The sequence below is a fragment of the Tenrec ecaudatus genome, chromosome 5, assembly GCF_050624435.1.
Source record: "Tenrec ecaudatus isolate mTenEca1 chromosome 5, mTenEca1.hap1, whole genome shotgun sequence".
NCBI lineage: Eukaryota > Metazoa > Chordata > Mammalia > Afrosoricida > Tenrecidae > Tenrec > Tenrec ecaudatus.
This window is the reverse complement of record NC_134534.1, coordinates 21,457,234-21,484,042: the sequence shown is the minus strand read 5'-3', so window position 1 is coordinate 21,484,042 and position 26,809 is coordinate 21,457,234. Positions and strand designations below refer to the sequence as shown.

At 45.1% G+C, this 26,809-nt stretch overlaps 1 long non-coding RNA gene across 1 annotated transcript in view; it reads right to left on the bottom strand.

The window, feature by feature from the left end:
* Positions 1 to 26,809, bottom strand: part of LOC142448663 (uncharacterized) — a 60,829-nt gene that overhangs the window by 21,310 nt on the left and 12,710 nt on the right. The window contains exons 2-3 of the long non-coding RNA XR_012784532.1: positions 14,304 to 14,467; positions 10,985 to 11,251 (exon numbers count right to left, since the gene is read on the bottom strand). This is a non-coding gene — a long non-coding RNA (uncharacterized LOC142448663). The remainder of the gene's footprint in view (positions 1 to 10,984; positions 11,252 to 14,303; positions 14,468 to 26,809) is intronic.

The following is a 26,809-nucleotide window of genomic DNA, read 5'->3' as shown; positions in this document are numbered from 1 at the left end:
AAATGGCCGTTAACCCCAAGATGTGCAGTTCAAAGCCACCAGCTACTCCTCAGGAGGAAAAGAGACTTTCTGCTCCTGTAAAGATTTATATCCTGCGGAACCCTGTGAAGAAGCCTTAAACTACCCCCCACCTCTCCATAGAGTCGTTATAAGCTGGCCTTGACCCGATAGCAGTAGGTTTGGATTTGGGGAGGAGAGACGGTGTGGTGTAAATGGTTAAGTCAGTCAACTACTAATGGAGGTTTAAATACACCCAGAGGTGCCTGGAAGAAGGTGCAGAAGAAAGGCGTGGCAATCTATTTCTGCAAAACCAGCCACTAAAAAGTCTTAGAGCACATTTCTGCTTGGACGCACATATCACCAGGAGTGGTTTCCTGGGTTGGTGTCCATCATGAAGGCAAAACTCTCCAGCACAAACTCAGTATGGCCTACAGGGGGCTCTCTCGAGCTTCTGCGTCACAGGGTCTCCTCAGAGCACACACATCCAGCTATGTGAATTACCCACTTCCTTCTCGCTGTCTCATTGCTTCTCTCACGCCACACCCTATGCCAGGAAGGTTCTCTGTCTCTCCCTGGGCCACATGCCTTAAGCCTCTTCCTTTCTCTTCATACAAGAGCCGTCAAACCTCCACTTTCCCCAGCAAGCTTTTTGCCCCAATTAACTGGAAGGGAAGACATATTCCATTCCCCTCACCTAGCACTGATTTTTGACTTGTAATTCCATTTCAACAAAACCACTTGCACTAATGCTTATACACAGTGTAAATAATTCATTCGCAATAGAGATACATATATATGATGTTTATAAACTTGCCAAGTATCTGCAGCGTCTATTATATCAATCAGGGAAATAATAGGCCTCTCACTCACCAAGGGCGGGTGGAAATTTTCTCTTTGGAAGTACAAATGTAAGGTGCATGTTATGCTAATCAGCCTCAGAGCATAGAATGCTAGCAAAGCAAAGGAACTTGAAGTTGATTTATTCTAAATACTCTCGGTCTAGAAATGAGGGAAGAGCCCCAGGATATTATATGTAGGAGCCCTGGTGGTGCACTGGTTATCCATCGGGCTGCAATGCATAAGGTCAGCAGTTTGAAACCACAGCTGCTCTGAAAGAGAAAGGCCAGGCTCTCTACTCCCATGAAGAGTTACATCTCAGAAATGCACAGAAGCGGTTCCACCCTGTCCTATGGGGTCCCTGTGGACTGGCATCGACTCCATGGCAGTGAGTTTGGTATCTATCACACATGCCCATAGTGGGCTTTCCAGCCTGCTAGATCTTCCAAGTCTGCCGGATGGAAGGAAGGAAGGAAAGCAATAGGAATGACAGAGACAGACAGGTAGATGATGACAATAGCCCCAATACACGATTGACCCGTCACTATTATCAGTCCAAAAACAACCACGGAACTCAGGGATAATGTTAACAGTGGGTTCCTGAGCTAAGTGCTTTACATGTATGTGGAAAGAAGACCCTGAATGAGTCTGAACAACCTAGACATGGAGGATTGTACCAAACTCACCAAAACCAAACTCTGCCATCAAGTCGGTGCCCTCCTAGCACTCATCGCGATCCTCTGGGACAGGGTAGCACTGCCTCTGGGAGGGTTTGAGATTGCAACCCTTGAAAGGCAAAGAAAGTCTCAGCTTTATCCTGGAAAGCAGAAGGTGGGTTCAAACTGCTGACTTTGCCGATTGCAGCCCAATGGGTAACCGACTAGTGCTAGGACATGCTGCTGTGAAGGAGGTGGTGTTTCTTCAGAAGAGGATGGGTATTGCCAGTGTCGATCATCCAAGGACATGTTTCAGTCTGGACAAGACACACTCCAGGGGTAGATCCTGGATCATGAGGTCCATTAAGTACAACAAACAAAGCACAAGACTGCCAGATAGTCATCACAGGCAAAGCTGTGTGTGCGTGGCTCAGGGGTTGCATGGAAATGCCATTCTTGCTGGGCCATTTTCCTGCAGTCTAAGACGGCTCTGAAAGGGACTGTGTGAGCGGGGAAAAGAAAGGACCCTGATCATGAGAGGTGAAGTGACTGGTGCAGATGTGGCCATCTGCCTCATGCCCAGGACCCCAGAGCACAGAGGAGAACTGCACCATAGGGTTTCTGAGCCGGCAAATCTGGGCGGAAACAGCCTGTCTCATCTTTCTCTTGTGCAAAGCCTGGTGGGCTCTGACCTCTGACCTTTCTGTTAGCAGCTGAGGACTTAACTACTGAGCACCCAGATCTCCAGTGAAGCCCACAGCCATGGACACTTTATGAGGGCAGGTCTCCTCCGTCCTGTGAATCAAAATAGGCCCAAGGACAGGGAACGGCATTTTAAAATGTGGGGACCAGATACCTCTTGAATAGCCGTTCTGGACATCCCCAGTCATTTCAGGGCTAACTGGGTGAGTAGAGGAAGGGGGCAGATGTCAGGAGAAAGTCCAGTGGATCCCTGGTGGCACTGTCCAGTAAACACTGGGCTGCTAATCACAAGATCAGTGGTTCAAACTCACCAGCTGCTCCAAGGGTGAGAGATGAGGCTTTCTGCTCCCACAAACATTTAGAACCCCAGAGGCCCCCTGAGTCAGGATTGACTCAAAGGCAGTGGGTTGGGTGGATAAGGGCCAATACCATCTTATGAGACCATCACAGGAAGCCCACCTTCAGAAAGGGAGGCGGGAACTCAAGGAAGTGTGTGTTCATGGACAGGGCATGTGACCCCTGAGGACAGAGAGGCACAATCTACTGAAGACAACTTGTACTGGACTCAACTCAATTTGTGCCCAATATCCACAGGAAGCCAGGCTACTTTTTTCCCTGTCTGGCACCTCCTGGGGGGACAGTGGCTCTTGGGTAGGGAGAACCTGCCAAGAAAACCCTTGCTGAGGGAAGTCTGTGTGCCGACCACCCACCTTTGCTGGGTGGACACAAGATAGATTTGCAGCAACCTGGAGCAAGACTTCACCACTTCCTGTTCCATTTGCGTGACTCTGTTACAGATATTGAATTCTTGTGTGAGTTCTTTTATTTATTCATTTATTTATTTTTAAGAAGACCTCCTGGCATGCAAAACAGGATGGTCAATAATCCTCTAGCCAAATGTCCACAGAAGACACTTTGAAAGAGAGACTACTGCTTCGTGTAGTCTCACCTCCAGCTCTCCATGTACAATTAATAGTAAACTCTGAGGCGCCACCCCCCACGACCTAGTCCGGGCTGAGAGGGACAAAGCAGAAGCAGGATCATTTCTGCCATATTGATTTCCTGCATGAGCTCCTCAGCGGCTCCCGGGAGAAACCACTGCTTTCAGTGCCTATTAACAGTTGTGTCTTTTAACCTCCTGGTCAGCCCTGCACTTGAATTCCAACAGAGGCTCCGGCTCCAATTACTTCACCAACACAGAGCCTGGCTGGAGTGGAGTTCACGGCAAACCATGACAAAGCTGGAAATTGCACTTCCCACCAGCCCAGCAACCAGCAAAGAGCAGCATTCAATAAAGCGTGGCGTGGCGGGGAGACAGGAAGGTCCCCCGCACCAATTAGCCAGGCAGCTGTGCCCATCAACCAAAGTCTGACCTGGGCTCCCAGCATGGGAGTGGAATCTGGACCCAGCCACCAATCCCACACTGCAAACGGGTCCCCAGAGGAGCCCGGCGACAGCAAACCCTGCAAGCAGCAAAGGCCATCATTGCGTCCACAGCCCGGAGAGGACCAGCCTGACATTCCAATGAGCGCCATGCATAGAAAACAACTTTTGCTGGCATTCACTTGTATGAAACCCTTGGCCCATAGCCCCACCTTCCCAGAGACAGCAGACATGGCAATGACCATAAGATGCATTCGAAATCTATTCCAGATTGGTACTCACTCCCCTTCACTGCCATTGAGGCAGTCCTAACTCAGAGTCGATGAGGACTCCTCTCAGCCCTATAGGACAGCGAAGAACTGACCCTGAGGGGTCCTGAGATTGTCACTCTTTGTGACAGCAGAAAGCCTCATCTTTCTTCCAGACTGGCTGGTGCTTTCAGGCTGCTGACCTCGCGGTTAGCAGCCCCAGTGACTAACCCACTCGTCACCAGGGCTCAGTATTTGACTTCCGAATAAAAGGCTGCAGGTTAAAATCCACCCAGAGACTCCTGGGAAGAATGGGCTGGTGAACTGATTCAGAAAAGGTATCTCCTGAAAAACCCCTCGGAACAATTGTCCTCAGTCTGCCTCCCAGGGGGCAGACTTGAGTCGGAATGGACCCGTGGCTTCCTGCTGTTCTCGCGCACCTGTCCGCTCTAGGAGAAGTCCGGGTGGTACTCTGGGTTAGACATCCGGTTGTTAACGGCAAGGTCAGCAATTCAAACCTTCCAGCCACTTAGCGGTAGAAAGATGCACCTGTCTGCTCCCATGAAGGTTTCCAGTCTTGGAAACCACTGTGAGTCGGAATCAACTCAGTGGCAGTGAGTTTGGCTTCGGGATTGTCGCTGCAATATATACGTCCAAACCCCCCAAACGAAACTCACAACCTTTGAGTCGATTCTGACTCGTGGTGAGCTTATCAGAAGAAAGGGTAGCACTGCCCCCTGTGGGTTTCTGAAACTGTAACTCTTTATGGGAATCGAAAGCCTCTTCTTTCTCCATTGGAGCAGAGAGCGATTTTGAACTGCCACCCTTGCAGTTAGCAGCCCAACGTGTACACCATGAAGAATACATGGGGCTTCAAAAAGGTCATGAAAAGCGTGTCGTTACCTCTGATTCCATTTTTAAATGATTTTTTAAATGCCATTCATATGTATCTATTCCATTACTTAGCTGGGGTGGGGTGGGATAGGAGATGGAGGGCTCACGCTCTTTTCAATATCAACTGCAACATTGTTTTTCTCACACACACACACACACACACACACTCACAATGATCTGTGGGATATACCTCTGTTTGACCTTTTCCTTACAATTGGGTACCATTCCAAGCAGCAGTTTGAACATCTTCTAGGGACTTCAGATTATGTTTCTTTAAATATTATTTGAGTTTGAGGGCCGAAAAGAAGTCTAAGAAGGTCAGATCAAGTCTGCCATCTTGAAGGGGGGAGGCTTCCCAAGGACGTTCTCGCGAGACAGCCTTTGCCGCCCTCGAAGAATGAACAGCTGTGTTCTCGTGATGAGGAGAAAATTCCTTGGCACAATTTTCCTGGATATTTTCTCACCAGCGCAATTTTCAATTTCCTTGAAACTCCTTCCTCATCAGCCCCGACGACTGTCATGATCCCGTCTAGAAAATCTATCAAGGTTGCCTCCTGGGCATCCCAAAAAACCACAGTAGCCATAGCCTTCTGAGCTGACCTCTCGGTCTTGCATTTTACTGGCCCTATGGATGCCCTTGGTTTGACCTTTTTGCGAAGGCATATTAAAGAGATCAATTCAAATGTATTAAATCGGAGAGGACTTGTCAGCAAACCACTGATTGCAGAGACACGTTGAAATAAACCCATGCATGTAGGAACTGGAAACTAGTACCAGTATTTTTTGACTCACTCTTGGACTCACATCCTGATTACCTGCCTCCAGTACCTGCTATTGTTCCCATGGTTAGGTGCTATCCAGTCGGGTCTGGTTCATAGTAAGCCTAGGTATAACAGAGCAAAACACAGCACCGTCCTTGAAATTATTGCTATGTCTGAGTTCATTGTTGCAACTCATGTGTCAATTTATCTCACTGAGGGTTTTCCATAAACTTGTGAAGCCCCTTTCATAATTTGAATGAAAGTCTTTTTAAAATTAACTTTAAGGATTTTTTTTACATTTTTAAAGTAAGTATCTATTAGGATATGTCCAAAAAGTTCCTTTTAAAACACAGAAATCTTTACTAAACAAAAATACCAAAATGTGAAACTATATATGTCTGAATGTGGTATTTCCATTAATTTACTTCTTCCTCAGCAGATGGACTTTGGGTCCCTACTTAAGTGTTACCTCAGTACAAGAACAGTTTGTTCTAATAATGTAGCATTGTTAGATATTCACCTCCCTGACACGATCGCTGAAGACATAATGAGTGCATAAGTAAATGCAGTGAAGAAAACTGATGGTGCCCAGCTATTAAAAAATATAGCGGCGGCCATCTATCAGGGAAGCAACAGAGCCCACATGGAAGAAGCACACCAGCCTGTGTAATCATGAGGTATCTATGGGAAGAGAGATCAGAAGTTCAAAAGCAAGCGACCAAATTGATGTGAAGGTTTGTGGATGTAGTGGAGACCCAAACCCACACTGAAGGGATGATAAAGCCAGGGTGAGGTATGGCACTGATGAACCACATAACTCTCCTCTAGTTCTTTAATATTTTCCCCTTACTATTATGGTTTCTATCCATTTTACCTCATTAATCATGTTGTTTTGCATATGCACCCTTGTATATTTAAGATAATTCAGTACACGAAAGTCATGAGAGATAACCCTACAGAAACAGTAACAAAAGTCATGGTTCCCTGAGGGTATGAGAAGAGAGGTGGGGAAGGGGGAAATAGGGAGCAGATGGCATTGATGCCTGTATAGCCCCATTGGATTGGATTGAACAACAGAATTGTATATGAATAGACATATTGGATTGTGTCTGACATGGCATAAAAAACTATTATAGGAAAATAATAATAAGGGTCCATGGGGTACTATGGGGGAAGGAGGGAATAAAGGGGAAATTATATCAAGGAGTTCAAGAAGAAAGAAAATGGTTTGAAACTGATTGTGGTAGGAATTGAACATTACTGCTTGATACAATTGAACTATGGAATGTTATGATTTAAGTGCTCCCAATAGAATGATTAAATATATTTTAACTTTTACCTCTTTCTCAATTGATTTTATACTTTGTCAAATATAAAGTACTTCTCCAAGGACTAGTCTTTTCTGATGACAGGCCCCAAGTACATGAGATGACGTCTCACCATCCTCCCTTCAAAGTAGCACCTGGTTGTACTTCTTCCCACAAAGATCTGTCTGTTCTGGAAGTCTATTCAACATTCTCCACCAACACCACAATTATCAGTCACCAGGTCTTCTCCAGTCTTCCTTGTTTATGGTCTAGCTTTCATGTGCAACTCACTTGATTGAAAATACTTTGGCTTGGGTCAGGTGCATCTTAGTCTTCAAAGTAATATCTTTGCTCTTGAAAGCTGAAGCAGACTTGTGCAACGCGATGCCTCTTTTGATATCTTGACTGCTGCTTTCATGGGTGTTGAGTGTGGACCCAAGTAAATTGATGTCTTGAGAACTTTAATCTTTTCTCCATATATCATGATGTTACTCATTGGTTCAATTGTGAGGACTTTTTTTTTTTTCGCATGGAGGTGTAATCTGTACTGAAGGATTTTCATCTCTGACCTTCATCAATAAATGCTTCAAGTCTTCTTCACTTTGGGGAAGTGAGGTTGTGTTACCTGCATCTCATAGGTTGTAGTGAGTCCTCCTCCCATCCTGATACCCCATTCTTCTTTGTGTAGGCCAGCTTCTTGGATTATTTGCTTGGTTTACAGGTTGAATAAGTCCTGGTGGACACACTTGCTGATTTCAAATTACACAGTCATCTCAAATGGCTGTGCCCTCAAAAAGACTTCCCCCAACAGATCCTTAATGGTGGACGTTCTCATGTTGGTAACTTGTTGGTAGGATAGGGTCAGTGTTATAGCAACTTAAGTGTATGGTGAGCCAGATTTTGTTCAATTGGTCACTCATCGGGGCTTAATAGGCATAGAATCATAGAGCGGTATGTTTGGAAGAAGGAGCAGAAGTCAAGAAAAACAATAGAGTGTTAGAGGTAGGGAGGGTAGAGTAATCTAGAAAGACAAAGAGGAAGCATGATGGCCCTTGGCAGCTGAGACTGAAGGAAGAAGTAGAGAAGGAATGTAGGTGAAAAGGAAGAAAAATAATAAGCCAGATCTAAATAGTAAGGATCGCTAGTAGTGTAGTGGTTATGCATTGGACTGCAAACCACAGTGTCAGCAGTTCAAAACCACCAGCTATTCCATGGGGAGAAAGGTGAGGCTTCCTACTCCTGTAATGAGTCACAGTCTCAGAAATTCATAGGGGCAGTTCTGTCCTGTCCTGTAGGCTCGCCATGAATCTGAATCTACTCAAAGGCTATGAGTTTGTTTTATTTTAGAAGAAGAGACTCCATCAAATAGGCTGTTCTAATTTCATCTTCCAAACATTTCTAACCCAAATGTCTACATTACCAGCAGCATCAGGAAGAATGTGTGCTGACCAGTAAGTGCTCCACTGCTATTCGGGACATAGGCCTGGCCCCCCATTGACCACTGACCTTGTCTTGCTTATTGACTATGAACTTGACAAAGCTACCTACAGGCTGAGTGCAAGGCCTAGTTCGGAAATTCACTCACCTCTCCGATGATCCTCCTATTTAACAACTACATGCCACACTGACTATGGAAAATTCACCCTACTTCCTTCTTAGCTGTAGCCGAGAGCCCTTGTTTTCAGTCCTGTTAGCTTGTGTGAGGTGCAACTGGACAAGCAAGTTCCTGGTCTGAAGTCATGGTCGCCCACTGAGCTGAAGTTAGCACTTTGTTCAGACAGTTCATCAGCTTTCTCGGAGAGCTCTGTAGAGAGGTTGCCAGGCTGCTAAAGCAATCGTGTGCGTGAGTGCCCTGGGTCAGACCAAGCAAACTCAGCATGAAGTAAGTAGAGATAAGGAATAGCCACCGCAGTGGTGAAAACACATACATCAGGGACCCTGTCGAGGAGGAAGGGGACACTTGCTGGGCGGAGAAAGGAGTGTACCAAAATGATAAGGGAAATGAAGTCGAGGGGAAAAAATGAAGATTTCATGAGAAGTTAAGATACATAATAGAAATGCCTTTTGCTGCTAGAAAAAGAACAAGAGGTCAACGGAGGACCTAGGGTTTTGCCAAGATAAGAAAGAAGGTCACTTGCCAGGAGAGCTGGTGGGGGTAGGGGGTGGGAGTGGTGTATACACTGCGTGCTAAGGTAGAAAGAAGAACTTTTCCTTGGAAGGAAATGGCAACAGTGACAACCACAGGGGACAGGCCGTCTCCCAAATGAGGAGAGCCTGGAAGTCTATCTTAAACACTCAAGTTTGGAGGTCAAGCTCAGTAAGAGAGGCTGGGTGGGCACAAAGGCCAGGGAGCCAGGCTGGAATGCTTCCTTTTCTTGGTCAGATTCTCAATGCTATAAGAAGGTGTGTCCCTAAGAACAAACCTTTTATGGAACGATGGGTAGGTCATGCATCGATTGCACTGAACATCAAAGGTTGACTATAAACCCCTTTCCTTCCTGCCCAGTCTCACCCTTCCCTCCCTATTACCCGCTCATTCTGAGATTGAAGTTTGGATGAACACTTGATCTTATGCCAAGGTTAATAGGGAGCTAGGGATGAGAACTCTTGCCAAAAATAAAAGCCTGTGTCATAAACTTCTACACCCAGCTTGGCACCAAATAGCAGTCTCCGGTCTACTTTGGCCCTGCTAGACCAATGTTCTGTTTCCATGGCTGGTGTGGAGAAAGTTCATTAATTACCAAGAAAACATCACATTATATCTCTGCCGTGCACAATGGGGAAACATAAATTCCAAGTCAAACTTTTCCGCTATAAAAATATTAACAGAAATTATGATGAAATGTTGGGACAAATCTCTAACAAAATGAAGCAATGACGGATGCAAGCTGTTGGTGGCTGGTCCAAGTCTCTGGGGCTTGTTTTCCTTTGGCAAGCCCACTCCCAGCTGCTGCAGGTGCTGCCGTGGAAGGTTGGGGTCTGCAGCCTTCTCTGGAAGGCTTGTCCTTTGACAAATTAGACCTCTGGGGCTGGGGATTTGCTCTGAGAGGCTCCCCTTACCCACTCGATGCTGGGGCCAGCCTGAACTCACATCCTGAGGACACTCCCCCGCTCCCCATCCTTCTTCGCTTACATCACTCCCAGTTTCTCCTGAGAGTATATCTCTCAGAAATCGTTTACTCAAAATTCTTTATAGTGTCCTTTGTGTCCAAAGTATCCAGTCTTTGAGAGTCAATTTATGCGTAAACCATCATAGATTTATATAAGCATAAGTAAAATGTAAACCATGCTTATGTGAACAGACACCATAAATGCATGCTCGAAAGATATGTTTGTGGATGTATGGATGTGTGAGTGTGTATGTGCTGTTACTAGCCTTCAATTGTTGGTGACACCATGTAGAACCAAACAAAGCCTGGCCTGGTCCTGTGCCAGCCTCATGGGCCCGGGATGTTACAGGTCCATTGTTGCAGCTACTGCGGAAGGCCAGCTCCTGCGCCTTCTTTGCCCTCACTGACTTTCCACTTTGCCAAGCATGATGTCTGCTCCTCCCAGTGGCCAGTCCCAAGTAAAGGAGTCATAGTCTCACATAATACTTTGTGAGCCATAGGGTATTTATTGGCTAGTGCATTCGACTGTGGTCTGAAAAGTCAGTAGTTCCAAACCAGCAGCCGTCCCAGGGGAGAAAAAATGGTTATTTCTACTCCCATAACAGTCTCAGAAGCCCACAGGGGCAGTTACACCCTGTTCTCTAGGGTTGCTATGAGTCAGCAGCAACTCAATGGCAGTGAGAGTTTTTAAATTAGCTTACCAGCTCTTTCTTCCTTGTCTGCCTTAGACCCACTGAAAACTGCACCATGGGTAAGCCTGATGATTTTTTAAATCCCATGTATGCTTATGTGCATGTGAGTAACTCATTTTCAAGGCGATTTAACCATGGGAAGTGGGGTGGGGATACTCTAAGATAGTTTTGTGGGTGATTGTACAAGTCCCTTGATACGATTGAAAGATTGAACTAGTAAGCTCTATGATATTTAAATTATGGGACAATAAAACTGTTGAAAAACATATATATACATATATATATACACACACATAAACTTTATACACAGAGTGGGTCAAAAAGTATTGCTGGTCGGATTCTAGTTCATGCAGTCATTGTTTCTTCTCAATAAAATGTGTTTGAACATACATACCTCTGAGATCTATGGATGGCTGTGGACAAGTCCTCTCAGTAATACCTCAGTCTTAGCCTCTTCAGAAGGCCTTCAAAGTAGAGGCACAGTCCAAACAGTGGTCCCCAAGGAGATTTCCTGGGCCAGTAAGATTCAAGGCCCAGAGGTAAGCTTGGAAGGTGATGGTGACTGGTGTTCGAGACTCCAAAGGGGAAGTCTTGGCAGATTTTCTCAAAGAACACAGGATCATCAGGATGGGGAGGCTTCTGAGGAAGAAATGTTAGAAACCTGAAAAGTGCAGGAGGGGGAAGAGAGTTGGGAACATTGCACCGAAGAATTGTGCCCCATCACAATGCACGAGCTCATTCTGTGAGGGTAGCAAAGGTTCTCCTGAGAGAATTTCCTGGGGAAAGCTTAGCCCATCAACCATCCAGCCCTAATCTTGTCCCCAGGCTTCTTATGGTTCCCCAGACTCAAAGAACATTGAAAAGGAATACAATTTGATTCCCCCAAAGATGCCAACACTGCTATTTTGTAATGGAAGCATACAGGACCCTTCAGAGAAGGGTTGGAGAGACAGAAATACCGCTCTCCAAATGTATAGACCTAGAGGGAGGACAACAGTAAGAAATGGTTTCTTTTTGTTAAGAAACAATAGCTTCACCATTCCATACTTTTGTTTAATAAAGGCCTCTGTAACTTGATAGCAATTGTGTTTTTTGGTTTGTTTTTTTTACTTACTCTGGTATACCTGTATATGTATGTGTGGGTATGTGAGTGAGTGTGTCACATCTGACAAAATATACAAAGAACACCCATTCTCTTTAAGGGGGGGAATAGAAAAATGAATAAGAGACTTTAATAGGAAATCCACCAAAGAATAAATCAAATACCAATAAATATCTGAGATGTTCAGTCTCATTATCTCCTCCTCGAAAGCATCTACCGCACCGCCCAAGCCCTGTCCCCCTACTGCTCCTCTGCACTTCATTGTCCAGTGCGGTGGCCCCCATTATGATGTCCACACCAACTTCCAGGACAGTTCTGTGCACAAGCAGGCACTCAATAACCGCTGGTGACAATGCAATCGTGTTTTGAGGTGGATAGGAAACTATTTGTAGGGTAATTCAATTCCAGGAGCTATCATCCTGGTTCTGAAAAATCACGGAAGAGAAAGAACCACGAGCACCAGTAAGTAAAAGAGAAACATTGTTTATCACCAGTGATGAAAGAAATGCAAATCACACAGCAACGAGGTGAAGGTATGCAAGGGTTCACAGTATGTATAACCAGGGCTAGAGAGTCACACTAGCGGAGCACTGTAAAATGGCATTTTCAGTTTGTCAGTGGCGCTGTCAGTTAGGAAATACGATTTGGCAATGCATTCCTGGTCAGGCATCCTCAGGAATAAGTCAAAAAATGGAAAACACCCTGCGAAAGACAATGTTGAGAAGCATGGCAGTTACAGGAGTGAAAAATTAGAAATACATGCACATGGTCAAAGGAATGATCACTTAAGTTGGGGAACATCTGCTTACAGGGACTCTCCTTAGATCCCCGAAGTGGTGAATCCAAAGGTCAATATAAAAGTTAATATCAAAGGGCATAGGCCTGATGAGTACAGCTATGGGAGCACAGGCAAATAAAGACAGGCTGGAAGGAATACAGGAAGAAAACGCAGCCTTCATTTTTTTTCTCTCTTCTCCATTGTCGGTGGAAAACTTGCTAATTTTCTCATCAACTTGTTTCTTTTAAAATGTAAAGCTTGATTGAGGAAAAGGAGCCATTACTAAAAACCTAAGAAAATGCACTAAAGACAATCCCTCCATCTTTAAAACTTATGGCCTAACACTGTTCCTTTTGTTGGAGGCCATTGAGGTGACTTCACCGCACACAGTAGAACTGTCCCATAGGTTAGTCTAGGATAGACAGTGATGACCAGAAGACTGGCTGGTGCTGTGGGTTAGGCATTGTGCTGCTAACAGCAAGGTCAGTGGTTCAAACCCACCAGCTGCTCAGGAGAAAGATGAGATTGTCTACTCCCATTAAAAACTTACAGTTTTGACAACTTCATCCAGAATTGTTGCGTGTCTGAATGGACTTGCTAGCAATCGATTTGGCATGGTTTGGGTATTTGGAGTCAACCTGGGAGCAGATCATTGGTCTTTCCCCAGTGGACTCACTCTGTGTCTTTGAACAGCCAGTCAAGGGCTTAACCATGGTGCAAACAGAGCGCCTTCCCATCCCAACACAAGAATATAAATACATCACCCACTACCATCAAGTTGATTCCAACTCATAGACACCCTATAGGACAAAGTAGAACTGCTCTATCGGGTTTTCCAGACTATAAATCTTCTCAGGAACAGACTACCACATCTTTCTCCCTCAAGTAAGTTTGAACCACTGACCTTTTGATTAGCTGCCCAATGTTTAACCCAATGTGCCACTCTTCCTAGCATCCTCCTGTGTGCCTGCTGTGCACACTAGTCCCATCGAGTCCTCCACAATCCAGGGAAGTAGATGTGGGGACCTTCTGCTTGTTAACAGATGAGAGCTTGGAGACCTTGAGAGCTTAAGCAATCCATCCAAGTGCATATACTTACCAAGAATTCGCTGAGACAGCTAGCAACCCACAAGAAGTGAGCTTTCTCTCCTACGTATGGAGTGATTGCTTGCAATGATCAGCTGACCCAGGGGCAGTTCCCAGAACCTTACCCCACCCTACTCCACCCAATGCATCTAAGTGCCCATGTGACTTGAGGGCAAGCATGTATGTGGCCTGTCCACTAGGGGACAGAGGTTCATCTGTTGAGGATGGAGGCCCTTTGTAGACCAGTGAAAGGAGAGCCCCTGTGGTGCTGTCAGTTAAGCATTTGTTAGACTTCTAACTGCAAGGCCGGCAGTTCAAACCCACCAGTGGTCTGTGCAAGAAAGGTGAGACGCCTGTAAAGATTTCCAGCCTCAGAAACCTTCTATGGGTTCCTATGAGTCAAAATGGACTAAGTGGTGGGGGGGGGGAGGAGGGGGGTAAGACGACTGATCATCAACATGAGTGATTCATCTTTTAGTTTAGTTGTATTGTTTTGTTTTAAGATGTTAAAAGATCAAAATAGCGTCCTCCCCCCATCCCAATTGCCAATATTTAAAAAATGTTATTTCCCAGGTTTAAAGAAGGTTCTAGAACATTGGGAATTCCTTGTTCTGTCAGTGTATGATAAATTGATGCTGTTTTTCTGTAGGGCAAGTTATGAGTACACATTAACAGGTCATGTGTCCCGTATGGTGCAAATAGTTCTGAACTTGGCTACTACCCAAAAGGTTAGCAGCTTGAACATACCCAGAAACTCCTCACAAGATGGGCCTGGAGATCTTCTCCCAAAATGTCACACCCTTGAAGCCTTGAATCCCCCACGGGGCCGTTCTCCTCTGCACGCACGGGATCACCATAAGTGAAAATCGACTTGTTAGCATCAACTTCAAGAGTTTAAGGACTTTAGAAATCTGAAAAAAAAAAAAAAAAAACCTGACTTGGGAATTCTTTGGGGAAATTATTCATGAAAATAATAATTGATATGAGGAAAGATATATATCAATAGTACTATTTATCACGGGAAAATTTTGATAGTGGAGACTAGTAGATACCATCTAAATATCCAGTTACAGGGAAGTGGATAAATTAGACTTTAACTACACAGTGAGTTACTATGCAGCTATTTTCAGTTCTGCTGCAAGAGAATATTTAACACCATGAAATGATCATGATACATTATACAGTGTGATTCCATTCCTATTATGTTTTAATACACACATCTATATCAGGCATGGAGTTTGCTCCTTACACGGAGGTGCAAGAGCTATCACATTTCTTTGTGGGTTTTTTTTTTCTTCCCGAAATCAAATTAAATCTGGCTTGGAGCCTCATTCTGGTCTGCCGGACCATCAGGAAAAGTTCCTGCTTGGCTGCCAGGGACCACTGGGGCCTCCTCCCCACCCTTCACATACATCTTTGGATATTTCTACACTCCCAGGATTGTGTAGTACCAAGACACGGGAGAGGTATTTATCTAGCCCTTAGGCCATGTGGTCGCTTCTGGTATCAAAACATCTCAAAGTACAACTTGATATTGACCAGTCTTCAGTCTAGACGGATGCTGGGGGAGAAGTGGCACCCACAGCACTCAGGTTGCCACAGGCTTGGTGAAGGGGGCTTCTGCCATTGTTCACCAAAGAATGATGTTTGGTTTCTGGCCCTGGGACATGCCAGCATACAGCTCCATCGGGGTTCCTGCTACTAACGGTACAAAGTCGCTGGCCTTGGGGAAACCTACCATCCTGTTCTCTGCATCTCTCTTAGAGACTTGAGCCCCACTCTGAGTATGTAAGCTCCATGGCATTTCTCTCCTCATCATGCCGGGTAACCTGCCTTAATGACCTTGATAAGACAAATCCTCCAAATTAAAGGCTTGGTTTGGTTATTTCTTCAATGATCACAGAACCCAAACTCAACCAGTTGCCACCAAGTTCCTACTCCTGGCGACCTCATGCCTGTCAGAGTAGAACGGTGCTCTGTAGGTTTTTCAATGGCTATGATCTTTCAGAAGGAGACCGACAGGACTTCGTCCATTTGTGCCTCTCGGAGACTAATGATCCCTCAGAACCAAATAAACTGTCCACAGTCTCCATCACTCGACCCACATGCCCATGATAACTTAGGCAGAAGACACACTCAGACCCACTGAAAGATGAGCTTAACCCTGCAATGAAAGGACACGCGTGCTTTTCTGTTTCCCCTGAAGCATGTGTATGTGTTAAGGGATGAAGAGAGAAACGGGAAAGTGAAATGAAAGAAGTGGGGACATTATCTTTTCATTTTCTTTCACCTAGTCACCAAGGTCGTCACATACCAGTGTGTACACACTCATTGGTGTTAGGGGCTGTGAAGGTGCCTGTGCACAACAGAACAAAACACGTCATGATGCTGCACCATCCTCACAAGTGTTCCTGTGCCTGAGCCCATGCGCCAAGCCATCTCATTGAGGATCTTCCTCTCTAACTCTGCCTCGCCACGTTATCAAGCACGGTGGCTTTCTACAGAGAACATGTGGACAATATGTCCTGACTAAATATCCAAAGGAAATAAGACACAGTCTTGCCATCTTTGTCTCTAAGAAGCATTCTGTCTGGACTTCTAAGGCAGATCGGTTTGTCCTTTCAGCAGTCCATAGTACTTTCAATATTCTTCGCCAGCACCACCGTTCACATACATCGATTCTTCTTCAGTCTTCCTTATTCAACGTCCGACTTTCACATGCGTATGAGGCAATTAAAACTACCATGGCTTGGGTCAGGCACACTTTAGGCCTCAAAGTAGCATCCTTGCTTCTCAATACTCTACAGAGGTCTTGTGTGTCAGATTGACCTGATGCAATGCATCCGCTCATCTCTTGACTGCTGCTCCCATGAGCATTGACTGTGGTTCCAAGAAGACAAAATCCTTGACAACTTCAACTTTTTCTCCATTCATCATGATGTTGCCAATTGGTCCAGTTGGGAGAGTTTGGGTCTTCTTTACATTGAGTTGTAATCCCTACTGAAGATTGAGATCCCTGCTCTTCGTCAACAAATGCTTCAAGTCTGTCTCACTCTTCAGGAAGCAAGGCTGTGTCATCTGCACATTGCAGATTGTTCATAGGCCTTCCTCCAATCCCTATGCCGCATTCTTCTTCATCTAAGCCAGCTTCTCTGAGGATTTGCTCAGCACACAGATTGAACAAGTATGGTGAGAAGAGACAACCCTGACACACCCCTGTGCTGATTTTAAGCTGTACAGTATTTCCTTGGTCTGTTGGCACAACTACTTCTAAAAGATATTCTCAGTGGCTTTATCTGACTCTTAATAAATTTTTATTTCTAAATTAGGTTTACCATCAGTTTCTAAATTTTCTTCAATGAATATATGTTGTAAAATCTTTATTTTTCCCATGCTAAGTAGGAACTGCATTTCTTTGTTTTAATTCATTGCAATGTTTCTTAATATGGAAATGCTCTTTAAAACAAACAAAATCATGAGAAGGTGATGAGAATTATTTTACTGAGAAGCACATAACATCATTGTAAAGGTATGGGGGTGAAGATTAGAAGGACAATTTTTGAAAACCTTTTTTTAAGTGGTGGAGACACCGAAATCACTGTATAACTTTCCAAGGTGACTACGCAAATTGGGACATTGGTTTTAGAAGCAAAGGTTTTCATTGGCTGTTTTGTTTGCTTTCATTTGAAACCATTCTCTTTGCCTGTGTAGATTTTCCCACCCTGATGCCGCATTGGGACTGTCCGTGCACCTACAGACAAAAGGTTTGGCCATCCCCTTGCCTCAAAGCACAGTCTTATTGGGGTTCAACAAGAATTGCTACGACTTTCCATTTTAACTCAGTCAGGAACCTAACAAGAGACTCTCTTGCCAAATGTCAACAGGAGGAGGAGGTCTGTCTTGCAAAATAAAAAAGGAATCCAGTAGGCCCACAGAGATGTTCGAAATGATGGGATGCGCAGGTATGCTTCCAATGTTGGTTTTCATTCCTGAAACGTTCTATCTCAATACTCCCCTCCTTTTCATACATTTTCACCTGGGCACCCATATTAAAATTCATATATTAAAATTCACATATTTCCTTTAAGAAAAGCCATCATTACCCTTGGCTCCCGTGGCGATAAGCCCTGCAGTTGTGGCTTGGAAGCACCCTGTGGGGAGACAGGAGGTGGAAGCAAACAGAAAGCTAATGGGCAGAACGTTTCCTGCAACACTCTCCCTCCGCTGCTCCAAGCTGATTCAGGGGTACTTCGTGTTTATTACGAAATCTGGGAATTATTTGACACAGATGTATCCAAAAAAATTATTGCTTTTTGCTTAATTTTTCTATGTCTCAAATTGCTGTTACTCCCCCTGAAATTGCGACCAGGTTTTTGTAGTCCAGAAAGGCATCCCCTACAGCAAGCACAGCTTGCTGTTTAGCCAAAGAATGAGCTCACCCCTAGTCCCTGGCTTCATGGTCAGATCCTGCTTCCTGTTGGGGCTCCGTCTGTAATTGGTTTTCGGAGTAGACCCCACTCACAGGAAGCCCGAGAAGCAGAACATCTGTATGTAGATTAGGCTGAGAAGTCAGGCCTGCCTCCAACGGCTGTGCCCCACCAAGTCCATCTAGCGAGGGATCTCATTTATAGCTGTCACCAAGACACTGACTGTTCAGACCCTCCTTCCCCAAATCCACACTGTCCTGAATTGGCACTAATAAACCATGAGGTCCCTGGAGGATATGTCTTTAATTAATTCAATGTTTGTCACATACCACTGCCTACCAGGCATGGCTCTTAGCTATCTTTTCAATGTCAAGTCTTAGCTCTAATTAAATGTAATAGAAAGTGTGTGTTGGTTGGGTTGTGCTTATTTTAATGGATGTGTTTTCTAACCTAGATTATGAGCCATATGAAATCAAGGATTTGGATCAGACCCATCCTGGGTGCTTACAAACCTTTGTTGAATTGATTGAGTAATTGATGAGTGAGTAAATTAACCAACTCACATAAAGTAAGTTGCAGCTGACAGCGGTAGGAAGTAGTTCGTTGGTACAGTGGAAGAAGATTGGCTTGGGGAGTTATGTTTCTGTTGTGAGTTAACATTGTATTATGAGGTTTTCTTGGGGGGTATTCTGAATAGAAATGAGGTTTTCTTGGGGGGTATTCTGAATATAAATAAATTGTCAGGTCTTTTCTTCCACAGGACTGTGGAGTGGGTTTAATTGACCAACTTCTCTAATGCCTTGTAGGAAAATATACTCAAACCCTCTCGTTGCCACCAAGTCGCTTCTGACTCCGAGCGCGCGTGTAGGACCCATGATACAACTGCCATTGTGGTTTTCTGAGACTGTACCTTTTTACAAGCGTGGAAAACCTCCTCCTTCTCCAGGGTGGTTTCGAACTGTTGACTTCACGGTGAGTAGCCCAATCCGTAACCCACTAGGCCACCAAAGCTTTATATAAGGGTGCTTAAACAGGTTAAAAGAACATTTCCATTATTTTTTCATTCTATTTTCCCATGAACCTTTTGAAACTCCCTCCTACTTACCTACCAGGACTCCCCAGCCCTTTCCTGCACTGCCCAAATGTAGAAGGAGCCCTGGTCACATAATGGCTAAGCATTGGTCTACGAGCGGAAAGGTCGGCAGTTCAGCCCCATCCAGTGAGTCTATAGAGAAAAAGAACCGATGATCTGCACCCATGAAGATAATAGCCTAGAGAGACCTATGAGCAAGTTCTACCCTGTCACACGGGCCATTTTATGTAGAACTTTGTCTGCTGTCAGCTTACCAGGCAGAAAGTGAGAGGGCATCCAGGGCTTGGAAAGCTGCCAGGGCAGTCCGAGAACACTGGACAATGGGAGGAATTCCTTGTGATGCCACAGAAGGGGGCCCTGCTGCTAGCCATTTCTTTCTTTCTTTTCATTTGAATATATTTTGTGGAGAGTCAGTCCCCAAATCAAGCCGTACTCGGTGCCACTGGGCAGCGACTCTGACTCACAGCACATAAACTGTCACTCTTGATTTGTGGTGCATTTCAGCACATGCTGAGGGAGTAGTAGCTGCACAAGGTCGATCATTTCTTTATTACTGCTGTACCCTCCACCCTGTGGGTTTTGAGACTGGTCCTTCCATGGTGATGGGTGGGTGGGTCTGCCCGAACCTCTTGTTCTCCTGGATGAGGCCATCTACTGTTTGAAAAACCATTCACATGAAATGATGGGGTGCTTACAGTGAGGACACACATATGACGGCGAGGAGAGCTGAGAACAGAAGCTATAGGCGCACACACACATACCTGTGTGGGAAGAATCTGAAATCGTGGGACCTAAGCTTGCTCTTGACTCCCCACTCAAGGCATCCTCCATGGTCATCCAGCTACACTTGAGCAATCGGAGGACACACACATGGGGGAGGCAAGATGATAGTTTCATTACATGATGTTTTCCTTCCATGAACATCTGGAACAAAGTACAGACAACACCCAGGATGTACGGCGTAGTCCTCCAAGGACTAGAAACACATGGCCTGCTGGGGTCAGGATATCACAGAGACACGACAGCTGCAGGGCCTGGAGGGGACAGAGGGGCTTTGTCTCACACAGGCACACATGCATTATAAACGAAAGCTCACAAGTTGGGGTGGCGACAACAGTGGGGACAGGCTCCCCAGTTTCTCTGTGGCTCTCTTCGCTGACACCTCTGCCTTTTCCTAAGGAGAACATGCAGTAGGAAATGAAAAGGAGTCTTTCTTTCTGGTTGCCCTCTCACCTGAAGCACAGAGCCATGCGTGTGGGCATCAGCTGTGCAGAAAGGCCCCTCAACGAGCCTGGCTTTTCAGAGTAAGAGCAGGGTCTGGCAAAGTCCCGAAGCCTGGCCTCTTCCTCAATCTGTAGACACTCCTTGCTGGCCCTCCTGTTGACCTTGTTGCCTGATATTATCAGCCTGCCAGGAAACAGTTGGTAGTTATTGTAATCAAGCAATTGGCTCGATAACCCAGATCTGTTAGTCTCCAAAACCTTCAGAAGGCGCCGGGCTGAAAAGGGCAAGACCAAAGGGCACCCTGGAACCATACAAGACAATCAAGGAGCCAAATGGCCCACACGTGTTGAATCTAGTTGATTCCTAGCAGGAGAAAGGCCTTTCAAAGATATATGAAGACGTTCAAAATAATAACACCTCTGGATACAAGTCAGCCCCAGAACAACTCCAACCCGTTCTCTGCCTTTGCCTCCTACCAAACCATGCCTTTGCCTTCTGCCACCAGAACCTGCCTTTGCAGGAGACTTGCTGATGGAGCCCCTGCTGGGGCCAGGGTCTTCCTCGGGCTCCTGTACATCTATTTGATGCGACCCTCAGCAACCCGTGGCCTCCTTTCTTACTACCATGGGCCGGGCACTTTGCAAATCATCTTTTTTTCTTCCGGAAGAGCATGGCATACAAGTATTCTAATGGCATGGCGAGGGCCCGATTGCTCCCTGGCAGATGGGGAAACTGCGTCCCGTGGAGGTTTTCTGGGTCAGCTCCAGGGCACCCAGCGCAGTCTCAAACACAGGAGCTCTCCTAACAAAGCCCTGGCTTTGCTTTCCATAGCAGCGCCTCTCATTTGGACACAGCTCTTTTGGCTCCTCGGCCTTCCCTGCACAGAGTATGTGGGTTACCAAAATCCTTTGTTTGCCCAGGAAATGTGCACTCGGCTGCTGTGCTCAGTGTGAGCAGAGGGGTCCTCCTGGGAACTCAGCCTTCCAGGCAGGCAGGAAGGCAGGAGGCCCTAGGAGTGCGCAGGCAAGGTATCCACCACTCACTAGTATGAGGATCTGGCAGATGCCCACAACAAGTCTTTGTCTGATCATGGTTAGAACTGATCATTCACATACCACTTACTGTTACAGGTGCGGGCTATGCCTTGGTCAATAAAACAGACATCGTTCCCAGCCCTAGGCAGCTTACATCTCTCTCTCTGGGGCTTAGATACCACGACACACAAACTCATGGTGAACTCTTCATGGTTCTATTCCACAGTGCTGCTTCTGCTGTATAACCAGTTACAACAAAGTTAGCAGCTTAAAACAAGATCCGTTTATTCCTTCATTGTTCTGTAGGGCAGAGGTCCATCGAGGCTTAGCTGGGCTCCCTGCTCAGGGTCTCAAAAGGCTGAAATCAATGTATTGACTGGCTGAAGGCTCTGGGAGGACTCTTCCATGCTCATTCGGGTTATTGGCAGAACCCAGTTCCTTGAGGTTGCCTAACTAAGGTTTCTTGGTTTTGCCTGCTGCCAGCCAGAGATCACTGTCAGCTTAGGGTCTTAGGGATGATACTGAGATGAGTGATGAGATAGGGAGTCATCACTGAGCATAACCTTCAGAAGTGGCCATCTCGTCCATGTAGCCAAGCCTATCTGAGGGACATCAGGTGTGCAACTTGCAAGCAAATGACAATCGACATGACTATTGATTGCCCTGACCAACTAATTATGAGGCTGTAATTTCCTGGACGCACCGGTTTCTCCCCAACTGCTTACTCTCCCTACTGGACCTCATGTGTTTACCCTAGGGAGCATTCCTAGAGGGGAATGTCCAGTTCCATCAGCTTTCCCAAATTCATCTCCAGCCTGTCCTCCTTCCCATGGCCACATCACCACATTTCAAGTTTATTGAGTAATCAGCTATCTCTTCCTTGGACGTTCCTTCCACCCCATCCCTACCTCAGGGGGCTAGAACTGTGCTGCTGACAGAGCATTAAAGAAGATCCCAGCTGTTCCCAGTCCCTAACAAGTGGGTCTCCATCCAGGAACAGCTGCAAACACTCCAGAAAGGAAGGGAGGAGATCCACTTAGCCTGATAACAAGCCAGTAGGAAGTGGCCAGTTCACCCAGAAAAGCTGCAACGCAAATGCATCCAAGGTGGACATCCAGCAACTCTCCCCCCCCCCCACACACACCACCATGACCTCCCTCCTCCGGGAAGGAGAAGGGTTTGTGCTGTCTCTGCAAAGACTCTGTACAGAGCCAATGGCCTTACAGAGGAATTCGAGCCCCACCCTTTTCTCCCAGGAGAGGAGCTTGGAAAAGCTTCTTGCTTTCCCAATAATGATTCACAGAAGGCCCTGAAGGAGTTACATAAAATGTATTACATGGCACTCACACACATGCAATCAGTTCTCATTCTTATCAAATTAACAACACGGAGGAAGCACTGATAAGTAAACTTGCTGAGCACTCTTTACAGGCAGGGGATGGGACAGCATGCTTTGCATCTGTTGTCTCATATGTACTAATAGCAAATATTACATATGTTATCATATTATAGTATATATGCATATACGAATAGCAAGGCGTCCATGGATAAGGAAATCAAGACACAAAGAGCTTGAGTAACTTTCCCAAGTTTGCATAATTCAGAAATAGAAGATTCAGGATTTGAACTCAAGTAGACCTGACACCAAATCTAAGTTTTGAGCTTCTGGTTTGTTCTGCAAGGAAGTCCATCTGAATCCCTCCTGTGCCCTGACTGGTACACCTCGCATGTCCTGGGTACACAGCAAAGGTTGGTTGCATGAATTTCCAAAGTAAATAAATGAAGACCATTTCAGCCTCGAGTCAGAATTTACTCAACGGCAGTGAATTTGTGCTATGCTGTGGTGTGTGTGTGTGTGTGTGTGTGTGTGTGTGTGTGTGTGTTAGCTACATAATCTGGTATCAATTTGGTACTTGAGAGGATTAAGAGTGAAGGGGTGGAGTCTAGTCTGTCAATGGGGTCATAGCTAATGAGACCTCTGTGTGGGCATGGCCTTCTCCTGAGGATTCTGGGAACTACTATATTTCCTCTTTGGCGTTGGGAGACACTGTCTCTCTGCTCACTCCCCAAGAGACTTTCTACTGACAAAACACCTGGGGCTATGCTAATGGCACCGAGAACCCTAGACCTGGAGGAGCCACGTGGAGACCCCTGCCATCGCTGAGATGCTTAGAACGCCACTGGACCCACAAGATTTCCCACCCACTGGCCTGTGATCTTCCTGCATTCAGCTTCATTACATGTGTTTCATGAATCAGAAGAAGACTTTATAGATTGGTATTGGACATAAGGAATAATATCAGAGTTATGGACTTGATCTGGTCTAGGCTGGGATATTTTCTCAATATTCACTTGCTTTTGTAAATAAACCTCTTTCTAATACAATATGAATGTCTATGAATTTGTTTCTCTAGTCTACCCAGACTAGCCAAGCGTGTGTATGCGCACACTTTTATATCTCCTGAGAGCTTTTCCTGAAATGTTCTTCATCCCTCACCTCTTCATCTACCTGGAACACAGGTCCTGATTCTTCAAGATGTGCCATCATGTACAATATAAACATACTTTGCTGCAAAGTCTCCATCCCTCCTCTAGTGGACAGAGGTAACCATTTCCTCCACATGCTTGCCTGGCTCTTCTGTTACTTAAGTGGCACCATTGTTTACATTTCACACGCTCGCATTATCTCCCTATCCCACGAGACTAGGAGAACTTGCCTTGAACTCTCCATTTCCATGGCCTTCAGGACTGCTTCCTCGGTCTTTATGCCAATTCCCCACAAGCTTTATACCTCCTGTTCTGTTCCCTGTTTCATGCTCCAGTCCCTCTATTATTGCTGTTGTCCATCGTGACACTGCTTTGAAATGAAACGCAACCCCTTCCTTGAGCCCCACAGCCACCACCAAGAATTCCTTGGTTTCAGAACAGGTTTTCTGAAATATTTGAAGGGAGGGCATTGAAAAGGGTCAAATAATACAGCAGTCTTCCTTCGGCCATCTTGCTGCCCTTATCCAGTTTCCATTCTCCTTTTTCTTTCCGAGGAAATGAGAAAAATGATTTAATATGATGAAAAGGAAATTAAATCAGAAAAACAAATAACTTGCAGGAAGGACAAGGAATAACCTGCTAAATGTTACACACATAAAGATTGATTGAAATATTATAAACGATCTCCTAAGGAAAATTGCATAATAGATACAGTCCCAAAATTGACATCACATGGCCTTGTTGCCTACTGAACTTATTTTATAAAATAATGCCAATTTTTCAGTGATTTCTGAGTTATTTTCTCATGTACTTCTGTCTGCCTCTGTTAACCTAGGATAGCACTCTGACTTGAAACTGAATAAATATAGTCTGCTTAGTGAATGAAGTATCTATCTACCTATATTATTTTGTTCTCTAATTTTTATTTATTAGTTACTGCTGTTTCCAATATACACAGCAAAGCGTGCACCAATTCAGCAGTTCCCACTTGTACATCTCAGTGACTCTCATTGCAGTCATCGAGCCGGGCCTCCTCAGCTTCCTAACGAGCTTTTCAAGCTGACAATTTGGTCCATTCCTTTTCCTCTTTTGGGCAAAATAATTTCCAAAATTTTTTACCAGGTCCACGCAGAGGAATTTCCCCAGAATCCTGGTACCAACCACCACGTGGGTCTGGAAGAAGGAACTTCAGAAAGTAAGAGTAGAGCATGGGGGACAGGGATTCAAAGTACCCCACGGTGGTGTGTATTCAACCATTGCTATTTGAACACTCACTGTATGTGAGGTAATTGACATACCAGAATGGGAGGAAAAAAACAACTAACTAAGGCCTTGCTGAGGTATATATCCTAGGAGAGGTAAGAGAAAACAGATTTATTTTACTAATGGAGATGTGAAGGTGACTTGGTGGAGTGCATGGTTGGTTGGTAGTTGGTTTAGAGTGGTCATAAAAAGCCCATCTATGGACGTGATCCTTGGGGCTTAGAGCTGAAGAAGGGCGTTCATCATGAGACAAGCTGAGAAGAGTGAGAGGACTAAACATAAGTCAGTACTTACATAGGACAGTACCTCCTGAGCTGGTCTCATGTAACCTTTTCAGGCATGTAAAATCGAACACTTTGGAGTAGCAATGGCTTTTGTGCCTTCTGGAAATATATTAGTGACCATAAAAGAGGAAGACAGAGATGGATCACATACAGGGTTTAGTTTGTTTGCTCCTTTGTATAAGTCTAATGCAAAACCACGAGGAACCCTGGTGATGAAGTGGGTTACTGTCAGGTCAGCGGTGCAAAACCACCAGCAGCTCAATGGGAGAAAGTTGAGGCTGTCTACTCCCATAGAGAATTACAATATTGGAAACCCACAGGGGCAGTGTTACGCTCTCCTATCCTGTAGGTTTGCTAGGAGTTGGAATCAACTTCATGAGAGTGAGTTTGGGTTTGGGATCAAATGCAAATCTAGAGAAGACGTTTAAGAGATGTGAATGAGCTAATCAGATTTTCTTTCTTTCTTTCTTTTTTGCTACTCAGGTTTTCAAAGCATTTCTCAAAACAAAATGAGCACTTCTTCAAATCTTCTTCTAGATTTGTTTCCCCTTCTAGAAGATAAGTTCATTGACACCAGGAACAATGTCTACATCGTTTTCATCATTTGATACTGGGCATCTAGCCCAATGCCCAGAATGCTTATGAATAAATAGAAAATAGTTGAATAGATAATTTTATAAAAATATCCATGAGCAAACCCTTTCCCCCTTTAAAAAATCATTTTATTGGAGACTCATACAACTCTTATCACAATCCATACATCAATCGAATCAACATGTTTCTAAGTATGCTGCCCTCATTCTCTTTTAGACATTTACTTTCTATTTACTTTCAACCCCTTGATAGATTGTACACTGCTATTGTACATTGTTATTATTTTCATCTCTCACACTGACCATTGTCTTCCTTCCTCCATGTTTTCTGTTGTTCTTCCCCCTGTAGAGGGGTGTATGGTTATGTGTCGATCATTGTGATCAGTTCCCCCTTTCTCCCATTCTCTCACCATCTTCCCCTTACCCTTCCTACGGTACCACCATTCCCACTCCTGGACTCTGTGTGTCATGAGCTCCCATCCCTTTCTATACCTGTGTACATGTTCCAGTCCAGTCTGAACTGGGTCGTGGTAGTGGAGGTGGAGGAGGTGGAGCCTCAAGGAAGCAGAGGAATATAGTGTGTTTCATCGATGCTTTACTGCACCCTACTGACTCATCCCCTCTCCATGGGCCCTCATGAGGAGATTGTTTCACTGTCTACAGATGAGCTTTGAATCTCTCCTCCAGCCCCCCTTGTTCTCTACAAGATGTTTTTGTACGTTATGTGTCTGCTGATACCTATTACCCTCATGATCACACTGGCGGTGTGCTTCTTCCATGTGGACTGGTTGCTTCACTGCTGAATAGAGACTGTGCAACTTCAAGCCTTTAAGACACTAGATGCTATA